Raw genomic sequence first — 9,483 nt, 5'->3', positions numbered from 1 at the left:
CACAAACATGTATACATGCACATACTTACATATATATGGAGCTCTAGTGATGCTGTGCCTAAGACATTTGACTGCTAACCAGAAGGTTGGTGGTTCAAACCCATCAGCCATTCCTTGGAAGGAAGGTGGAGCAACATACTTCTTTAAAGGTTTACCACCTCGGAAACCCAAAGGGGGGTCTCGATGAGTCAGAGTTGACTGCATAGCAGTGAGTTGGGGTAAAAAAAAAAAAAAAAAAGCTAACTGAAAGGCTGGCAGTTCAGAACCCACAAGCCACCCTACAGGAGAAAGATGTGGCCATCTGCTTCCATAAAGATTACCTACTACTGTCAGTTAATGACCGATCCTAACTCGAGCAGCCCTATATGACAAAGAACTTCTCCAGAAGTTCTCCAAGCTTACAAATCTTTAAGACAGCAGACTGCCTCATCTTTCTCCTGTAGAGTTGTGGGTGTGTTTGAACTGCCTGACCTTTTTGTTAGCAGCAGAGTGCTTTTAAACACAAGGCACTGGAACTCCTTACATAAAAATGACAGCCTTGGAAAGCCTATGGGGAAGTTCCATTCTGCCCTATAAGGTTGTTCTTAATCAGAAGTCAGAATCAACTCGATGTCACACAATAACAATACAACATGAATATAAAACTATTTATTACTTAGTTCCTCATATGACTTACATATTACATATATTAGAAGACAATGCTTCAAGTCTATGTCTTGCACTTTAAATTCTGGCAGAATAATAATGATACTGATTCTATGTAATATAATTAGTAAGGGAATAAACTTTGAGATATGATATGCTCTTGGTGATGCTGGGTGCCGTGAAGCCAGTCCTGACTCACAGCGACCCCGTGTGACAGGGCAGAACCGCCCCACAGGCTTTCCCAGGTAGTAATCTTCACAGAAGCAGATCACCAAGGCATTCTCTCTCAGAGCTGCTGGCTAGGTTCGATCACCCCACCTTTCATTTAGCAGAAAAGCACTTAACAGTCATGCACCAGTGCTCCTTATATGGGATATAGCAAACAAAACCAAACTCATTGCCATCGAGTCAATTTCGACTCATAGTGACTCCTCCTTGAGTTCCCAAGGTGGTATCCCTAAGGACATAGACTGTCCAACCTTCATTCTGAGGAGTGACTCATGGATTTGAACCTCCAGCCTTCTGGTTAGCAATCTAATGCCTTAGGCACCTTGCCAGCAGAGCTCCCATATGTGATATATCACCTTTAAAATACAGTAATGAAGTTACATCAGAGAGCTGCCCCTAATCCCCTTTTAAGGATTATCTTTAGTGAAAAATGTTTCAATGAATACTCAACAACAACCCTAACCTGCCAACGATAGGTCTTAACTTTGTACTGTATTTTAGTCCACACACATAAGCTTTATATTGTTTTTAGTATATGTAATTACAAGAGAAAAAAAAAGTCCTTTACAAATTTTAGAAAACCTTTTATGCAATGTGTCATTTAACTCTTTTTTTTTTTTTTTCTTTTAAACTATATGCACAATAGTGTTTTGGGTATGAGAAAATGAGAAAACAAGAACGCCTCCTCAGGCTGGAAGCCTGGAGGGGTCAGTTTTGGAAAGCCCCCGCTGACTGATACTCCCACAGTGGCACGGATTTGCCTTTCCATAAGAGATAAGTCTACTTTATTTGCTACTCTGGGACATGCTTGGCTATGACCTTTAGAGAACAGACTTTGGTGAGCTTGATGCATATTAAAAATACCCTGATTCTTTTCCATAAAAGATTTTTTTTTTTTTTTTTTAGTTTTAATGTTGACCTTATTATGGGAATCTCAGTAAGGAACACTTGCTAATTAGAGGCAAATGTTAAGCTCAAACTTTTATTCTTAGATACTGTGGTAGTTAAGTTGTGTGTCAACTTGGCTGACCCTGGTTTTGAGTGGCTGGGCAGCTGGTTGTAATAATTTCCCATGATGAGACTGGTAATAAATTCTATGTCCATGTCTCATCTGTCCAAGCAGAACCATATTCCACATTAAGGTGCTGGTCTCATTCCTGGTCAGGAAGATGTTAAGCACATCTGAAGTTGATTAATTCAAGATGCAGTCAACTTTCTTGTTGTGCCCTCTTTCTAGATCTTCGGTTCATATCTAGCTTTCTGAACAAGTCCTTGGGTAAACAGTAACTACATTGACCAATCTCCTGGTCTGCTACAATTGAATCTTCTTGGGGACTGATGCCCTATACCATTTCTCTGCTTGCTGTTGGCTTGACTTGGTGGTTGCTTCACATGTCTGATGAGCCATCCACCAGATGGATATATTCCTCTGGTCCATCCTGATCTCTTCTCCTACTTATGTAACAGGGCCCACTGCTTAATGTCTCCACTGTATCCTGCTGGAGTCTCAGAAAAGGATCTATTTGCTCCAGACTCTTCCTAAGGCCTCCATACTCCACTCGAGCCTCATCTTCCCATCCTTCTCATGCTGTGTGCAGATAAGACCCGGTTCCTAGAAGCACAAATGCCAAAACAATCCAGTCAGCTATGCATCTGATAAGGGCCTGGAAAGATTATTGGCTATTTCACTTCCAGCTCAACTATTCAGTGATATGGGGTAGATTACAGAGGCCTGGTGGCACAGTGGTCAAAGTGCTCAGCTGCTATGCAAAAGGTTGGTGCTTTGAATCCACCAGCTGCTCCATGGAAAAAAAAATATGTGGCACTCTGTTTCTGTAAAATTTTACAGCTTTAGAAAAACTATGGGCAGTTCTACTATGACCTATCAGGTTGACAGGAGCTAGAATCAACTTAATAGCAGTGGCATTTTTTCTTTGTTTATTGTTTTAAGTAGACTGATTTGTTAATTGTTTGTGTAATTCTAGTGAAAAAATGACTATTCAAGTGTATTGGAGATATTTTATCAGGAAGTAAATTAGGGTCATCAGATGATATTAGCTGTTGTTTTCAAATATTATTCTACCCAGGAAAAGGTCAAAGCCTGGGAATTGTGGCTTCTCAGAACCCTGGTTTGAGTTTCTTCAGGGAAAAGTAAGACTAGTATTTTATAGTTGGAGGGATCAGCCCCTGATCCTCTAAGGTACTAAAAACCCTGGGAGAAAAAGGGGAAGCTGAAGGAATCTCTTTATCGGAGAAATAAGGAGATTAGTCTCCCTGGACAGGGCTGGGAACCGGGCTTGTTGTTGCCACTGCCCCCTTTCATTCTTCTCTCTTCAAGACTAGTTGTCCAATGCATAGATGAGCTTCTGTTCCTCAAGGTTCCTCGTCCCAGCATCTGTCAAGTGTTTGTAGCATCAAGTAATCCAAGGTGATCTTTTTTCCAACAATGCTTTTAATTCCCATTCCACATGAATGAGCTGAGTTCATAGCCACACTTGGCAATGTTCATTTCACCTCACTGAGCCATGGTGCAAAGACAAATCTGAAGGGAAGGTGGTGCAAATGACAGGGTAATAACAGCAAGCCAACAGCAAAGTGTCCAACAAATCAGAGAAGAACAAGGTATGGTGTCAAGTGAGAATGGAACAAATCAATGTCAACTGTAAAGCCACGTAGACCTTACTGATGAGTACAAACCACGACAATGAGCTGTCCATGAAAGTTTACAAAATGGATAGATTAATGTTTTAAACAACCATGGTGCCATCCTGGGTCACCTGGCAAGACAGCAGATGACAGGAATCAGACCCTGAAACAGAATCATAGGCACCTCTGCAGAGCAGTTTCCATAAGATAAAAATAAACCAGAATGCCTCCTTCTGACCAACTCCTCCAGTCTGCAGGCTTTCATATGAATGGATCCACTATTCTATCCTGCCAAATGCCTCATTATAAAAATAAAGTATGTTTACCACAGTTCTGTTAATTCATGTACATGACAGGACTTCATGAAATAAAATGCCAAACTTATCAGTAGTTTAATATTATGTGAATATCTGTTAGGTTTGATTAGCTAGCATTCTAGTGGTAATAAAACAGTTGTGGCTTTTAAATTCACAATAACCTCTAGAATATTTTTAAATGGTTGGTACATTCCTCAAAGCTACAGAATAAAAATTTTCAGGTACTGAGCCCCAGACATGTGCCTTTGGAACAATTTCCACCAGTGATTCTTATGCCCATACCTGCTTGGAATGATTTCTCTATCTATATAAAAAGAAAGATTGAGATAAGAGCAGATAATAGCAGTTGATTGTTTAAAGACTTAATCACCTCCTTGCTAGACTGCTCAGGGATTCATCTGCATTCCCATATTCATCTCTTACACTGATCCTATAAGGTGGACAGTCTAGTGTCACCATGTCATACATGGTACATCTCAGACTTAAAGATGATAAGTGGCTTCCTTAAAGATTAGCTGGGACAGGAAAGAGAATTTCAACCCAAATCCACTCCTCAGAACCTCATGGCTTCACAGTTCTAGGACTATTCATTGATCGCCACTTTAAGGACGACCACAGAACCAGTCCCAAGAAAGACAAATGAATAGCATGAGTTTTCTTCATGTAGGATGACCATGGTCCATCGTTTCATGCTCTTCTATATTAATATTCTCTGTTTGCCTGGAAATTAAATGTTAAAATCATTAGGTCCAGCCACTGGAAGAACTGCACTCACTCATTGTATTGATCAAATTCAAGTTATAACTGAAGTGTTTCCTTCTAATAATGGTCCTTACTTTTAAGGTACCTGCTGCCAAGCTGAAATATATCGAAATAGAGCAACAAGCACAGTGAGGAGTTATGGGTCAAAGCTCTTGCATACATTTGCACCCTAGTAGAGAAAGCAGGCTTCCCTATGTAGTAAAGGGTGAAAAAGGAAGTGCCAATGCCTCCGCTCTGCCAGGATGGATGGTTCACATTACCCCCAAATGGGCTTTCTTTATGCTCACTTTGTTCTGAATAACCATTTCCTCTTCCCACCTTTCTGTTTTACAAGTCTAGGGAAAATGCCTTGCCTCTCAATTTCAAGGCGATGAACCTCAACATCTCCTCATTTAATTACCTTTTGTTCTTTAAGAGTACTTTCCTTACCATACTCTCCCTTCACCCAGGATGAAATGATCACACTCTCATGGCATGGTAAGTCTTTACTGAGGTCACTGAATTACATGCCTGTCTTCTCCACAAGCTTGAACATGTCTTGATGGCTTTGCCTTACCACCATTTTCTCTCCTAGAATAAAGTGTGCTCTATAAATCACAAATGGGTGGATGGAAGACTTAGAGTATGACCTCAGTAAATAACGGTCCAAGGGTTTATATCAATATGAGAAAGTATGCATTGGGGTATGCAAAGAGAAAAGCTACCAAATACAACTGAGAAAATGTAGAATAAGACATTAAATTATAATGCAAACACACTATAATGTTTACCCATGAATTCTCATATCTGCTCTCTCTCATTGCTGTATGTTTTTTTTTTTTGGTTTTTTTTTTTTTTTTTTTTTTTTTTTTTGGTATCATTAGCTTGATTTAGGAATAATTCTATTCAGAATGGAAATATCTGTGTGACAGAAAGACAATGGTTGTCCATCCTCACTACTGTTCTTCACTGAGATTTAAATAGGTAAATATTTTATATTGGCAAATGCTCTCCTTTATATATTTTTACAGCAACAAAAAAGTTAATACCTAATTATTCCTATCAGTGAAAGGACAATGTACACCCTCACCACAAGATGTTACAAGTTTTACTTGACTTATTGTCAGTCTGTTATTGTTTACTCTCTGTTCTTCCTAGAACAAACTCTTCTCAGGATTCCCAAGTTATCCCTTCCTGCACTTCTTTCCAGCCATCCTGTCATTCACCTCTTTGGGCAGCTCTTTCTCTTGAAACACCATTTTCCTTGGAGTTTTGTTGTAGCTTTTATTTTCTTACACCTTCTTTAAATAAGCTCATCCACTCTCATGGCTTCAATGAGCAGCTATCGATACATATTCAACTACCTGATGACATCCATTCCTGAAAACTCAGAGGATCATGTCCAAACTGAAATTGCAGTGCTCAATCTGCAAACCTGTCCCCCACTTTGTTTTCTATCTCAGCAAAGGGTTCCATCATTTACTCCAGTTGCCTGATCTGAAAATCGATCCATCACCCTGGACTCTGTCCTCTCCAGGTATGCACAACCAATCACTACAACAAAAAAACAAACCCTTTGCCACTGAGTAGATTCCAACTCCTAGCGACCTTATAGGACAGACTAGAACTGCCCCATAGGGTTCTCAGACTAAAATTTTCACAGAAGCAGATTGTCACATCTTTCTCCCACAGAGTTGCTGGTGGGTTACAGCTGCCAAATTTGTGGTTAGCAGTCGAACATTTAACCCACTGCACAACCCACAGCACAATGAGGGCTCCATCCACAAATCATTAACCACCACCAATTATTTCTCTCTAACTGAAAAGTAAGCAGTTCAAATCTACCAGCCACTTCTTGAGAGAAAGATGCAGCAGTCTGCTTTGGTGAAAACTATACCCTTGTAAACTTTATGAGGCACTGCTTTGGTGAAAACTATAGCCTTGTAAACTTTATGAGGCAGACCTACTCTATCCATTAGAGTTGCTATGACTCAAAATCAGTTCAATGGCAAGATGATTATTTTATTTTATTCCATATGTCCACTGTCCGCAATGCCACCATTCTATTTCTGACCACTAATATCTCTTGCCCAGATACGTAAACCCAATATCTTAATTAGTATTTCTGCTTCTGGCCTTATTTACTCTTGATTTATTCTCTATAATATAGCCAAAAATTTTCTTCAGAAACAACAGTAAGTGTGAAGATGTCAGTCATCTGTTTAGAACTTTCTAATGGCTCCTTTTTGCCAAGGAAATGAAATTAACATCTATAGCATTTAACCCTTCAACGGTTCAACATTTTCTAACTTCAGAGGAAGTATCTCTTACCATCAGTATGGTAGCATAGTGCCTAAGGCACTTGACTGCTAACCAGAAGGCTGGCGGTTCAAACCCACCAGCCACTCCTCGGAAGGAAGGTTGGGCATTCCTACTTCCATAGTGATACTGCCTCGGAAACCCAAGGAGGGGTCGCTATGAGTCAGGGCTGATTCGATGGCAAATAACAACAACAACAACATGATTGACATCTCTTAAATCTCAGTAGTATTTGAAAGCATTAAATGGGCTCAGCAAAAGATACTGAGTATCTTATTTAGATTTTTCTTTTGTTCCTACAGAAACAGATTATGAATATTAATATAGTGTTATAAATTTGAAGTTATGTCTATAGACATATATGTTATGTTTTAGACATAACTTAAAGTGATTGCTAAAATTTAATCCTATCATGATATCTTCTTCCCAGCTTTACATCTGTTTAATACTTCCATGTGTGGGTAACAATCAAGGTACCCCCAGGTTTAAAGACAATCTTCATTTGCTTGGCCAGCAAAGGGTAAGTTACACTTCTCAGGGTGAGGAAGAACACTGCTACAGCCTTGAGATGTACATCAGAAGATATTTCCTATGGATCTAGCCCCCAAGTCTTCTTGTCAAACTCTGAACTTTATTTTTTAAAACATAACCTTACTCCTAAGTCTTCTTTTGTTTCCAAGATATTTTTATATGACATCATCTGCATGACAGAATAAGTTTTTGCAGTTTGCCATCTTCCTAATATAAAATGCTCTAATGCATTCAACTGTTAGTTCTGTGAAGGCTGATCACCTGTCAGCATTTCAGAATTAAGAAATATCTCAAGTCATTCTGTGGATCAACAATTAATTCCAAGAAAGTTCTCCTATTAGATGATTGTAAATATAATTTAAAAAGAAAAATCACAAATACATGGCTACAGTCGTATATAAGTTCTCACTATCATGGTATATACTAGAATTTTCTAGTAAATGAAGTGCAAAAGGAATATCACCTTCTCACTAACAGCTACGTAAGTACTTGATGAACCATTTATAATTACTTGCCTGGCAACAAGCCACAAATTATAATTTTTCTTTCTTTCTTTTTTTTTTTTTTTTTTTAATTGTGATTCGGGTGAAAATTTACAGAGCAAATACACTTTCCATTCAGTAGTTCACATACACTTTCTCTCATGACATTGACCACAGTTTACCAAATGCAACATCTCCCCTCCCACTTCTTCCCGATAGCTACCTCTTCCCTGCGTTCATCTCTCCATGCACTCCTACCCCCTGAGCTGTCTTCCTGTGACTGAGCAGCCCTTCTTTCTTTCATGCTTATTCTCTCCAAGGAGAGTATCTCCCTCAGGTAAATGCTCAACTGATATGCCTGTTTGGCTGGAAGCCACAGGTGTGTGTTCAATTCCAGACCTGAAGGCCAGCTAGGGGCCATAGCCTCAGTGGTTCCACCAGGCTCCCTTGGGCCAGCACACCTGTTCCCCACTTTTTTATTTTTTTTAATGATTTTGAGTTTTGCTCCACATTGTTCCCCCTGTCTATCTAGGATCTCCTACAAAGATCCTCTTCCAAATGGTTGACAGTAGTAGCTGAGCACCATCTATTTCTTCTGGTCTCATGGTCTTATGGGCTGCAGAATGGTATACCAGAATGGTATACCAGTTGCTAGGACTAATTGTTTCCATTAATTTTGGTTTTCCTCATTCTTCTTGGCTCTGGACAAGGAGAAACCCATTGTTGCATCTAGATGGCAGCTTGCTAGCTTTTAAGATCTCAGTCACTACTTGCAACAGTTGGAGGTGGAACAATGTTTTGTATAGTATGTTATGCCAATTGAACTTGATGTCCTCTGTGACTACGGTCCCAAGCCCACATGTTCAACTACTCAGTCCCTCTGGGTAGCTGGCTGTGATCAAGCAGTGACTACAACCTTGCCCCTTGTCAGCGCCATTATATACCTGAGAATTCAAATCATACACATAAAGTTATTGGATAACTGTCTACCAACCCGATACGTGTTCTTGGGTGTACTTTCCACTTCATATATGTACCTAATATTTCAGCCTGTCCACCCATCTTTCCACCCATATACCCATGTTTGCCTTCACTGACCACGCCGTACTATATGTGCAAAAGTGTTCATCTTTGTTGTCTGTACTTCCCACATACCTCTCTATGTCTTTCTCTTCATCAATGCCACTATATTGATCACTTACATTTGGTACATTGCCCTTTTCTATACCCAAGTCAAAACTTAACTCTATCTATCTAACAGTATTTCCTCCCCCCAACTCCCACCCCTGGTAACCAACAAAGAAAATGATCTTCCATAGATAAACGTTTCCTTGACAATTACAATAACAGACTAATATAATATTTGTCCTTTTGTGATTGATTTATTTCACTCAGCATAATGTTCTCCAAGGTCATCCACATTATGCGGTGGTTTGCAGATTTTACATTATTCTTTAGAGTTACACAGTATTCCATTGTGTTTATGTACCATAGTTTGGGTATCCATTCCTCAGTTGATGGACACCTAGGTTGTTTCCATTTTTGGCTATTGTAAATAGTGCTGTGATGAACAT

General features: G+C 39.5%; 1 protein-coding gene across 1 annotated transcript in view; it reads right to left on the bottom strand.

Moving 5' to 3' along the window:
* CTNND2 (catenin delta 2) overlaps nucleotides 1-9,483 on the bottom strand; it is a 1,230,080-nt gene that overhangs the window by 975,228 nt on the left and 245,369 nt on the right. The window lies entirely within an intron of this gene.

This window comes from Orycteropus afer, unplaced genomic scaffold (assembly GCF_000298275.1).
Source record: "Orycteropus afer afer isolate SDZICR_OR568_19922 unplaced genomic scaffold, OryAfe1.0 scaffold00303, whole genome shotgun sequence".
NCBI lineage: Eukaryota > Metazoa > Chordata > Mammalia > Tubulidentata > Orycteropodidae > Orycteropus > Orycteropus afer.
Note: the sequence above shows the minus strand (reverse complement) of the source record. Positions and strands in the feature narration are given on the sequence as shown.